Source organism: Schistocerca gregaria, chromosome 1, assembly GCF_023897955.1.
Source record: "Schistocerca gregaria isolate iqSchGreg1 chromosome 1, iqSchGreg1.2, whole genome shotgun sequence".
NCBI lineage: Eukaryota > Metazoa > Arthropoda > Insecta > Orthoptera > Acrididae > Schistocerca > Schistocerca gregaria.
In genome coordinates, this window is record NC_064920.1 from 1,090,522,491 (window position 1) to 1,090,534,564 (window position 12,074).

At 42.3% G+C, this 12,074-nt stretch overlaps 1 long non-coding RNA gene and 1 other non-coding gene across 2 annotated transcripts in view; one reads left to right on the forward strand and one right to left on the reverse strand.

The window, feature by feature from the left end:
- The window catches only part of LOC126282088 (uncharacterized), an 80,124-nt gene that overhangs the window by 31,420 nt on the left and 36,630 nt on the right, over positions 1-12,074 (reverse strand). The window lies entirely within an intron of this gene.
- Positions 3,716-3,789, forward strand: Trnai-aau (transfer RNA isoleucine (anticodon AAU)). The gene has a single exon. It is a non-coding gene; the product is annotated as a tRNA-Ile (tRNA).

Here is a 12,074-nt window from a genome sequence, read left to right on the forward strand (position 1 = left end):
TCTTTTCGTTTATTGTTTAATTATTTATCCTGACAAGATAAGAGCAATAAGATTCCATTTCACATCCAACCTTGCTTTCTGTATATTTTGCTTCAGTCATTATGACATCCTGCTGGAAGAGGACTTGCATCTGACATAGAATCCAACAATGGGAACCAGCTACGATACAAACAATGGAAACAGATAGAAGTGCAGCTCGTTTTATATTATTACGAAATAGGGGAGATAGTGCCAAAATAGGGGATATAGTGCCACAGGCATGATATGTGAACTGGAGTGACAATTATTAAAACAAAGGTGTTTTTCGTTGCGACTGGATCTTCTCACGAAATTTCAATCACCAGTTTTCTCTTCTGATTGCAAAAACATTCTGTTGGCACTCACCTACATAGGGAGAAATGATCATCACATTAAAATAAGAGAAATCAGGGCTCCCACAGAAAAATTTAAGTGCTCGTTTTCCTGCACGCCGTTCGATAATGGAACGGTTGAGAGACAGCTTGAAGCTGGTTCATTGAACCCTCTGCCAGACACTTTATTGTGAACAGCAGAGTAATCACACAGATGTAGATGAAGCAATTGCTGACAGGTGTGAGAATTACCGAGCTGTCAGTATAATGAGTCATGGTCGCAAAATACTAATAGGAATTCTTCACAGAAGACTGGAAAAACCAGTAGCCGACGACCTTGGGGAAGATCGGTTTGGAATTGGAGAAATGTAAGAACACAAGAGACAATACTGATCCTACGACTGATCTTAGAAGATAGCTTAAGGAAAGACAAACCAACGTTATAGCATTTGTAGACTTAAAAAAGCTTTTGACAATGTTGCGTAGAATACTCTCTTTGAAATTCTGAACGTAGCAGGTGTGAAATATAGGAAGCCAAAGGCTATTTTGAAGGGCCATGAAAGAGAAGCAATGATTGAGAAGGGAGGGTTGTAGTCTATCCCCGATGTTGTTCAGTATGTACATTTTGCAAGCAGTTAAGGAACCCAAAGAACAATTTGTAATAGGAATTAATGTTCACAGAGAAGAAATAAAAACCTTGAGGTTTGCCGATAACATTGTAATTCTGTCAAGAGACTGCAAAGAACCTGTAGGAGCAGCTGAATGGAATGGACAGTGTCTTCAAGATAGGATAACAGATGAACATCAACAAAAGCAAAACAAAGATAATGGAATGTAGTCGAATTAAATAAGTTGGTGCTGAGGAAATTAGGTTTTAATCAGTATTTTTCACTAACAACACTTTATGGCGCACTGTCTTTGTATAATGGACACTTCACACCTATGCGAATACATCCAATGTGGTGCCACAGTGACAAAAATGGACTGAAAATTGTCTTAACATGCTTGAAAAAACTTAAAATTACTGGCAAAAATTGTATAAAATTGGAAATAATGCAAAATTCAGTATTTTTTTGTCTAGTAACATTTTTACTCTTTTTTAAGATGCAAATCATAAGCTGGGCTTTTTAGAAAAATTGCGGTCTATGAGCATAGTATCCAGAAAAATGTAACGATTTTGTGTTAACCTTATATTATGCGTACTCATCTGTTGCTCATGTGTGTCAAAGTATATAATGTGTCGAAGTATATAAACAGACTGTCAGGCCTTTTCTCACGTACAGAATTCGTTTTACATAAGAAGCACACTCCGATGTAGGAGGGAAAAGAAGGAACAGAGTGGAAAAGTGCTCCGGTAGGAGCACAAAAAAGGCCAATGTGTACCTATTTTAAAAGACACTGTAAGAAAAGTGAGAAATCGGATGCCTCATCTTCATTCGGCCTTCCTCATAAAAAATTGCGGCATGCGAACATCTTTGCACTATTTGTGCAGAAGGAGAGTAGCACAGAGATAGTGGCAGTGGCAGAGAGAGAAGACAGTGCTAGTGGGAGAGAAGGGAGAGGAGAAAGTAATGGTGGGAGAGACAAAGTGGCAGTGAAAGAGGAAGAGATATGGATGAAGACAGTAGGTGTGGGAGCCAAAGAAGAGTGGACATTGATGATGAGAGAGGGGCAGGGGCAGTATAAGGGAAAGAGTGATGGACATAGAAGCAGTGGTAGAAAAAGAGAGAGGAGTTCGTGGAAATGAAAAAGAGAGGGTCTGGATCCTTCCAGACTGGCGAACTTGAAGACGCAGGTATTTGGACCACATGTGTACATAGGAGAAAACGTAAGTTGGACTCCCCTAGAAGTTTTGATCTTCCGAGTATGGTGGAGGCAGTGGTTGTGGGAAACAGTGTAAGTGAGAGAGAAGACTATGGCAGCGAGAAATACTGTACATTAATGGGAGATAGAAGAGACAATGGAACAGAGGCATGGGCAGCGGCGGTCACAGGAAGATGCTGAATGGTAGATCTTAACTGCAAAGAGACACCGGATAAAAGAATTTAGGATGCTGTGTGTTAAAAGAGAGCGAATATGTTCACATTCCAAAACTTATGGTGAGAACGCGGAATTAGGATTGAGCCGGATGGGTCCCCACTTTCCCGTCAGTATCGTTTACAGAGGAACATATTCAGCTTTCATTTTCCTGCCGGTAATACTTATGACTAATCGCCATTCTCTTCCATTTGGCTGTCTTTTCAGGGGACAAATTCTATGCGACCCTCCTCCCTCAAATCGTCTGATCATTCGTGGTTCTTGGCACACTCAGCAAACTAGCAATATCTCTGTGACGACGAACCTTCGGACAGCCGGCCGCTGCGGCCGAGCGGTTCTAGGTAATACAGTCTGGAACCGGGCGACCGCTACGGTCGCAGGTTCGAATCCTGCCTCAGGCATGGATGTGTGTGATGTCCTTAGATTAGTTAGGTTTGAGTGGTTCTAAGTTCTAGGGGACTGATTGCCTGAGAAGTTAAGTCTCACAGTGCTCAGAGCCATTTGAAGCATTTGAACGTTCGGACGGTGAACGATGAGAAGTTGTCACTGTTGGAACGCCTCATTGCTACCTCGTACGCCATGCTGAAGGACGCAGCAATAACCAAATGTGAGTGGGCAGGGAGAAACAAGCCGTATCGTAAGAAACACAACGCGCACTTAGAACTCAAGTCATGCCACGAAAGTATTCATTGTTCTAATCCTCAAGAGTTTACTGTCCTCTTAGAAAATATGAAACATAACTGAACGTCATAAGTAGTTGAATAAACAAAATACATTAATCTTTGAAAGTGTCATCAAAATAAGAGCCACAAAATTTTAAAATAAATTCCAGTTTTACAGATATGAAATGAAACAGAAAATATCCTCAAATTTTGTCATGAAGATGGATAAAATGACAGTGGAGGCCGTGCTGATGTGCTACAGCACACTGTACACACGAACCATGTAATTTCGCTTCGAATGCGAGCCAGAAACCGCAGTAAAATTACTCCATTTCTCTTCGAGAGAGAGCTGTCATGCACATAAAACGCACATAAGCACGTTTTGTAGCGCTCTTTCCGCAGTAACGAGAAACGAGTGTCGAGCGCTGGAACGGTCAACAGCGCTATAATCTACTCAAAGAAGTGACGCACTGCCTGTTTTCAACTGCGCATGCTCTGATGTGACGTCATCCCTTCCGGCCCTATGGGTGTGTGCACTGCTCTGGGTCAGTATTTGTCTTTGAAAGTGGGTATAATGTATTCAGCAAATGTACAGGATAAAGAATTCAGCAAGTGTACAGGATAAAGAACGCTTTATGAGCACTTTATGTAGATAGTGATTAGAGCGGCCCGTTAGCTCAGTTGGTTAGAGCGTCGTGCTAATAACGCGAAGGTCGTGGGTTCGATCCCCCCACGGGCCAATTCATTTTGCGTGGGCCCCCGGGACACACTCCCGGGCAGCCGGCTGCTCGGCTCTAGTTGACGCAGTAAAGGGATACGTGCTCTCTGTAATGAATTAAAAAAAAAACTGAGTCAAGGAATCAACGATCAACTTGAACGGATGTCTTGTGACGTCAGCCCAGACTAAACAACGAACTATATCGAACAAAATGAAAGAAAGAAGAAAAATAAGTGGTCAAGCTTATTGAGTGGGAATTCATCTGGTTGGATTTGGTTCTTGCTGCTGCCAACTTTTTTTATTTTATTTATTCCTCTTAAGGTTAAATTGTAAAACTGAAGCTTAATTGTGAAACTGAAATGTATTGAAAATTTCAGTTTACATAAATAAAATGAGTATATTCAATATAATTACCATTACTACACGTGTAGGTCAAAAGGTTATGGCGAAGATACGAGGGCTATCCACAAAGTACATTACGTTTTGGAATTAAAAATAAAGTATTGGAATTTTTTTTATTATATACAGATGAAAGCCACACTTAAATACTACTTTTCTACATAGTTGCCATTTAAATTAAGGCACTTATCGTAGCGATGAACGAGCTTGGAAATTCCTTCGTCGTAAAATTCGGCCGCCTGCTTCTTCAACCACGTAATGACTGTGTTTTGGGACGAAAAAGGTGTGATTTTTGTGGATTTCCTGGAAACAGGCACTATAATAAACTCTCAAAGGTATTGCCAAACTCTCCACAACCTCCGAAGAGCAATACAAAACAAGCGCAGGGGAAAGTTGGGCTCAAAGATCTTGCTGATTCACGACAACGCCCGGGCCCACACGGTGAATGCCACTCGTGAAGTTCTCGAATCTTTTTAAGTGGGAGTTGTTTCCTCATCCCGACCTTGCACCGAGCGACTTCCACTTATTCCCAGCAATGCAGAAGTGGTTGGCTATGCAGCGTTTTGATGACGACGCACAGCTTCAAGAAGAGGTAACCACGTGGTTGAAGGCGCAGGCGGCCGAATTTTAGGACGAAGGATTTTCCAAGCTCGTCCATCGCTACGATAAGTGCCTTAATTTAAATGGCAACTATGGAGAAAAATAGTATTTAAGTGTGGCTTTCATCTGTATATAATAGAAAAAAATTTCCAATACTTTATTTATTTTTAATTCCAAAACGTAGTGTACTTTGTGGATAGCCCTCGTATTTCGCAGTGGAACTATTCATGGAACTGGGAGCTACCCTGAGAGAAAAATAGTTTAGCAAGTTTTAAAATACTGTACAGTACGACTTACTGGATGTCCTCATGGATGAGCAATAGTCACAGCTTGCAGAGGGAATTAATTTTAACAAATGTCTCGTTTTATTAGTGTTCGTGTGACCTATTCTGCATCTAGATGTACATCTATATTATGGAGACCACTGTGAAATGCATCCAGAAGGTATGTTCCATTGTATCAGTTATTACGGTTTCTTCCCGTTCCATTCACGTATGGAGCGCGGGAAGAACGATTCTTTGAATGCCTCTTTGTTTGCTTTAATTAATTAAATCTTGGCCTAATGATCCCTATGAGAGCGATAAGTAGGGTGTTGTAGTATTTTCCTACAGTCACAAGTTAAAGCTGGCTCTAAAAAATCTGTAAGTAGACTTTCTCAGAATAGTTTGCTTCTATCTTCAAAACGTTGCCACTTGAGTTTCTTCTCAGCATCTATGTAACAGTTTCCCACCGGTCAAACAAACCTGTAACCACTCATGCTGCCCTTCTCTGGAAGAAATGGCAGCGGGTAGTTTTCAATTGTTTATTGTATGTTACTGGACACGATGTCTGGATACTCTACCACATAAATGAAACACAATCTTTCAGGCAAATTTTCGAAGAGGATTATCCAGGTATTATGCAGGCGACGCTATTAGGAGGGTCTGGACAAACACCACAATCCAGAGCCGCAGCAAATGAGCTCTAATTTACTGAGATGAAGCACCTGATTATAATAATACAGTAACTTAAAAGACGACGATGTGTTGGAATCAGCTGTAATACATTACCACGTATCCAGTGCAAAAAATATAAGTGGAGCTGTCTTTTGAATTTTCTGCAGCCTATCATCCCAAGTGATTTTTTGTTTTTGAATTTTATTTTTAACTATTACTCTTGTTTAAATTGTTTCTATCAGAACAAAAATGAGTAATATTGTCATGTAAATGCATTTCTGCCCTCGAAAGTGCTTAGCGTTACATAGACACGTTGTTCATCTTAAGTGAAGACACTGACATATCTCGAAAATTACATGACAGATCAAAAAAAGTTATTATTCCGATTTGTCTCTGAGGCGGGACATTCAGCGATATCATATGTGACAACTTGAAATCTTCAATAGAGACTCCCGTATTTTTATTGTAGATTAAGATTCTACGGTTAAATCTATATACGTTTTGTCTGAAGCATTTTCTTCGTTTCGCCACAGATGGCGCTAGCATAGTGTTTAGAGTATATGGGATTGTAAAACAGTTAAGGTCCTTAGACGCCAGGAAGGCATCTGGCCCAGACGGTATCCCCGCAAGATTTTATGTTGACTATGCTATAGATATAGCACCATTCTTATCCATCATATACCAGAGATCATTGGAACAGCGGAAAGTTCCACGGGACTGGAAGAAGGCCCAGGTAATAGCAATCTATAAAAAGGGTAGAAAATCGGATGCACATAATTACCGGCCAATTTCACTCACATCGATTTGTTGTAAAATCATGGAACATATTTTGTGTTCAGGTATAATGATCTTTCTAGACTCTGAGAAGCTCATCTGCAGAAACCAGCACGGTTTTAGGAAACAGCGGTCATGCGAGACACAGGAAGCTCTAGATACCGGCTTCCAGGTTGATGCCGTATTTCTCGACTTTCGAATGGCGTTTGACTCAGTTCAACACTGTCGCTTGGTCCAAAAAGTGCGCGCTTACCTATCCGATGACATACGTGGTTGGATAGAAAGTTTTTCTAACAGACACAGAGCAGTATGTCGTCCTGAATGGGGTGACTTCAACAGAAACAAGCGTAACTTCATGTGTGCCATAGGGCAGTATAATAGGTCCACTGCTTTTTATGCTTTACGTAAACGATCTGGTTGATGGTATTGACAGCGGCATTAGACTGTTTGCCGATGATGCTGCAGTCCCCAGGAAAGTAGTAGCACACGAAAGTTGTGAACAAATCAATCAGGATTTGCAGAAAATAAATCTATATCCGAATCCCGCTCCAGCTACTGCCGGGTCTGGGTGCTGACGAGTCTTCTCCATTTGGCTCGGTCCTCCCACCACTTTTCTTCCTCCACTTGCTGCCAGATCACACCTCTCCTTTCAACAGATATTCTCACTCCCATTTTCCACCGTGTTCTTGGGCGCCCTCTAGGTCTTTTCCCATCCATCTTTAGTTCTTCCATTATTTTGGGGAGTCTCTGCCCATGCATCCTCTTAACATGCCCATACCATCTTAATCTCTTTCATTCAATTTCTTCTCTCATACTTTCTTGTTTGAGGTCCTTTCTAATCTCTACATTCCTTACTCTGTCCATTCTTGTTTTTCCCTTAACTGCTCTGAGAAATTTCATTTCCCCTGCTTGCAGTCTGCTCTAGTATATTGCGTATCATAACAGAAAATAAATGCGTAGTGTAATTACTGGCAGTTATCTCTCAATATTAGTAAGTGTAACCTACTGTTTATAACAAGGCGAAAATCCCCATTAATGTACGAGTACAAAATAAATGCCCAATCTTTGGAAGTGGTATCATCTGTCAAGTATCTGGGTGTGACAATGCGAAATGATCTCAAAATGGAATGATCAGATTACACAAGTAACGGGCAAGGCTAACTCTAGGTTGCAGTTTATTGGTAGAATCTTGAAGCGATGCAGTCCTTCAACAAAGGAAGTAGCTTACAATAAGTTAGTTCGTCCAGTCTTAGAGTATTGTTCATCTGTATGGGACTCTTACCAGTTGGGTCTGATTCAAGAGATTGAGAAGTTCAAAAGAAGAGCGGCAAGAATCGTGACTGGTCAATTTAGCCATCACGAGAGCGTTACAAATGTCATAGAAAGTTTGAAGTGAGACACACTTGCAGATAGATGGCGCGCTAATCGGAAGGGGCTGCTCACTAAGTTCCGAAATCCGATCTTCGCCGAGAATGTAGAGCATACATTATTACCACCAACTTTCAAATCGCGCAATGATCATCATTCAAAGATAAGGGAAATTAGAGCTAGTACTGAGGCGTTCAGACAGTCGTTTTTTCCTCGCGCGATCGGCGAGTGGAACAGACGGGGGGAAATATGACTTTGGCGCGAATTGTGCCCTCCGCCACACACCACGTTGTATATATGTAGATGTAGATGTCATCAGAGGAATAGAAATGGGTACAAAATAGTAATTAATGACGTGTTACTCAATGGCCCTCGATTATCCAATGGCATGTGGAACCGCACTTCCTCACTGCGAGGGTAGAACAGGTTAGTATTTCATAACTTCCAACTGGAAACTCTTTTCGCAACGTTGTATTCCTCAGACATATCGAACAGGGGACTACTCGATACGCCACGGTGGCCGTGTAGCGAACTATTGCGTATCATAACAGGCAGTTATTACACTGCGACTAGACCTCACGTATCGTGCAGATGTAGAACAGATTACGGATCTAAACATTACAATACTCGCGCAGTGTTTATTGCCTCCACACCTACGTATCATTTGGAGAATAGGCGTGCAAGTGGATGATGAACGTTGCAACCGCAGAAGGAAAACTGAAATGATCCTGATTAATTCAGAATGTAGGAGAAAAGTTAAGGCTGCTGTTGCCTTGAATGCCGAGCGTTTTCCAGAGAGTTTCCCCCACGCGGATCCTCTGCGGCCTGATTCCTTTCCCCTATCTGCTCCTATTCCTCGACCATATCCGCATACTCTACACCTCCCATCCCCTGGTTGCTCCTCTCCTCTCCAACCCCCGCTCTCTGCTGCACCTTCACTGATGTGGTAAGGCAGTCCAGCCGAATTTTGCAGTGAGTTGTGTGGTCGCAAAACTGGTGCTGGGCCTGACTTTATCATGTTATAGGTGAAAGAAGGTCTTCTTCTCTAGCATAGTGCGAAGCTCGTGGTCTTGTGGTAGCGTTCTCGCTTCACGCGCACGGGTCCCGTTTTCGATTCCCGGTGGGGTCGGGGATGTTCTCTGCCTTGTGATGACTGGGTGTTGTGTGTCTTTCATTATTATTTCATCATCATTGACTCGCCGAAGTAGCATCAACTAAAAAGGACTTGCAATACGGCGGCCGAACTTCTCCAAATGGGGCCTCCCGGCCAACAATGCCATACGATCATTTCATTTTTCTCTAGCCTTACTCTGGAAATTCAGGCTTTCAGTGTCGTCTGGTACCTTGCTGAATTTACAGATTCTCGAGGCTCCAGGACATCTGGCTATCCCAGAAGACTGTGCACATCATTTTGCTTGCAGACGGCTGTGTCTTGAACTTCTTCTTTGATGGAGAATTCGCTTGTCACCAGTCCATCGATTGTCTTTTGGACACAGATCGTAGTGGTCGCACCACGTCTCATCTCCAGTGACGATGCTATTCAGAAAATCGTCACCTTCAGCTTCATATTGGACCAGCAGGCCCCGACAGATTTCCATTCAATGAGGTTTTTGTTCTTCTGTAAGCATCTGCACAACTCATCTCGCACAGACTTTGCGATAACCAAGATGCTCCAACATTGTTTACACGGCATTACAGCCGATATTCAGCTTTGCACACAATCCTCTGGTCCGATAAGCATGGACGAGCTGATGCAGACGCTCTTCATTGTGAGGGCAGACGGCTGTAAGGGTCGACCGGGCCGTGCCTTGTCCTACACACACTTTTGACCACACTGAAAATGCCGTACTCATCACTTTTACATTGCTCACATCTATTGTATCGTCTCCGTACACCTTTAGCATGCGTTGATGGATTTCAGTCGTCGCAATTTCTTCGCAAACGAAGGAAAAAAAAACCCAGAGAAAGTTCACTCTCGTTCGTTCTTTTACAAGCTTCTGAACGCCTCTGGTCTGATGGCAGCGTATAGACCGGCAAAAGGAAAGGAACCAAACATTTTACAGGAGAGGCTATTCCGCGATCCGGTATGTAGGCAGTATTGTCATAAAACCACATAAGTATCACCCATACCACATGTACTGTATCAAAAATTACTGGAGCCGTGTTCTTTGTTGAAGTACTATTTTCCGATGAGTTTACATTCATAAACAGTGGTATTGTTAACATGCATTACTGGAGTGTAGACAATCCCCATTTACGGAAAGTTGACTATCGTCGTCCTTGGTCGGTTACCGCATGGTGTGACATTATTGGGAACAAACTCTTTGGTCCGTATTTTCTCGACGGCATGTTGAATGGACGGAAATATCGAACGCGTCTGGAACAGGAACTACCGGTACTCCTGCAGGATGTTGCCCTGGACATTCGACAACTTACATGGTTCCAGCACGACAGTTGCTCAGTGCATTATGCAATTCAAGCACGGGAGGTATTATACCATATTTACACTGGCTGGTGACCGAGCAAGGTGGCGCAATGGTTAGCACACAGGACGTCTATTCGGCAGGACGACTGTTCAAACCCGCGTTCGACCGCGCTGTTTTGGGTTTTCCGTGATTTCCCTAAAGCTCATTAGGCAAATTTCGTGATGGTTCCTTTGAAAGGGAGACGAAAATTTAATAGTCATGGGTGACTGGAATTCGTCAGTAGGAAAAGGGAGAGACGGAAACATAGTAGGTGATTATGGATTGGGGCTAAGAAATGAAAGAGGAAGCCGTCTGGTAGAATTTTGCACAGAGCATAACTTAATCATAGCTAACACTTGGTTCAAGAATCATAAAAGACGGTTGTATACATGGAAGAATCCTGGAGATACTAAAAGGTATCAGATAGATTATATAATGGTAAGACAGAGATTTAGGAATCAGGTTTTAAATTGTAGGACATTTCCAGGGGCCGATGTGGACTCTGACCACAATCTATTGGTTATGACCTGTAGGTTAAAACTGAAGAAACTGCAAAAAGGTGGGAATTTAAGAACATGGGATCTGGATAAGCTGAAAGAACCAGAGGTTGTACAGAGTCTCAAGTAGAGCATAAGGGAACAATTGACAGCAATGGGGGAAAGAAACACAGTAGAAGAAGAATGGGTAGCTCTGAGGGCTGAAGTAGTGAAGGCAGCAGAGGATCAAGTAGGTAAAAAGACGGGGGCTAGTAGAAATCTTTGGGTAACAGAAGAAATATTGAATTTAATTGATGAAAGGAGAAAATATAAAAATGCAGTAAATGAAGCAGGCAAAAAGGAATACAAACGTCTCAAAAATGAAATCGACAGGAAGTGCAAAATGGCTAAGCAGGGATGGCTAGAGGACAAATGTAAGGATGTAGAGGCTTATCTCACTAGGGGTAGGATGGATACTGCCTACAGGAAAATTAAAGAGAGCTTTGGAGAGAAGAGAACCACGTGTATGAATATCAAGAGCTCAGATGGCAACCCAGTTCTAAGCAAAGAAGGGAAGGCAGAAAGGTGGAAGGAGTATATAGAAGGTTTATACAAGGGCGATGTACTGGAGGACAATATTATGGAAATGGAAGAGGATGTAGATGAAGATGATATGGGAGGTAAGATACTGCGTGAAGAGTTTGGCAGAGCACTGAAAGACCTGAGTCGAAACAAGGCTCCAGGAGTAGACAACATTCCATTGGAACTACTGACGGCCTTGGGAGAGCCAGCCCTGAGAAAACTCTACCAACTGGTGAGCAAGATGTATGAGACAGGCGCAATGCCCTCAGACTTCAAGAAGAATATAATAATTCCAATTCCAAGGAAAGCAGGTGTTGACATGTGAAAATTACCGAACTATCAGTTTAATAAGTCACAGCTGCAAAATACTAACGCGAATTCTTTACAGACGAATGGAAAAACTGGTAGATGCGGACCTCGGGGAGGATCAGTTTGGATTCCGTAGAAATGTTGGAACACGTGAGGCAATACAGACCTTACGACTTATCTTAGAAGAAAGATTAAGAAAAGGCAAACCTACGTTTCTAGCATTTGTAGACTTAGAGAAAGCTTTTGACAATGTTGACTGGAATACCCTTTTTCAAATTCTAAAGGTGGCAGGGGTAAAATACAGGGAGCGAAAGGCTATTTACAATTTGTACAGAAACCAGATGGCAGTCATAAGAGTTGAGGGGCATGAAAGGGAAGCAGTGGTTGGTAAAGGAGTGA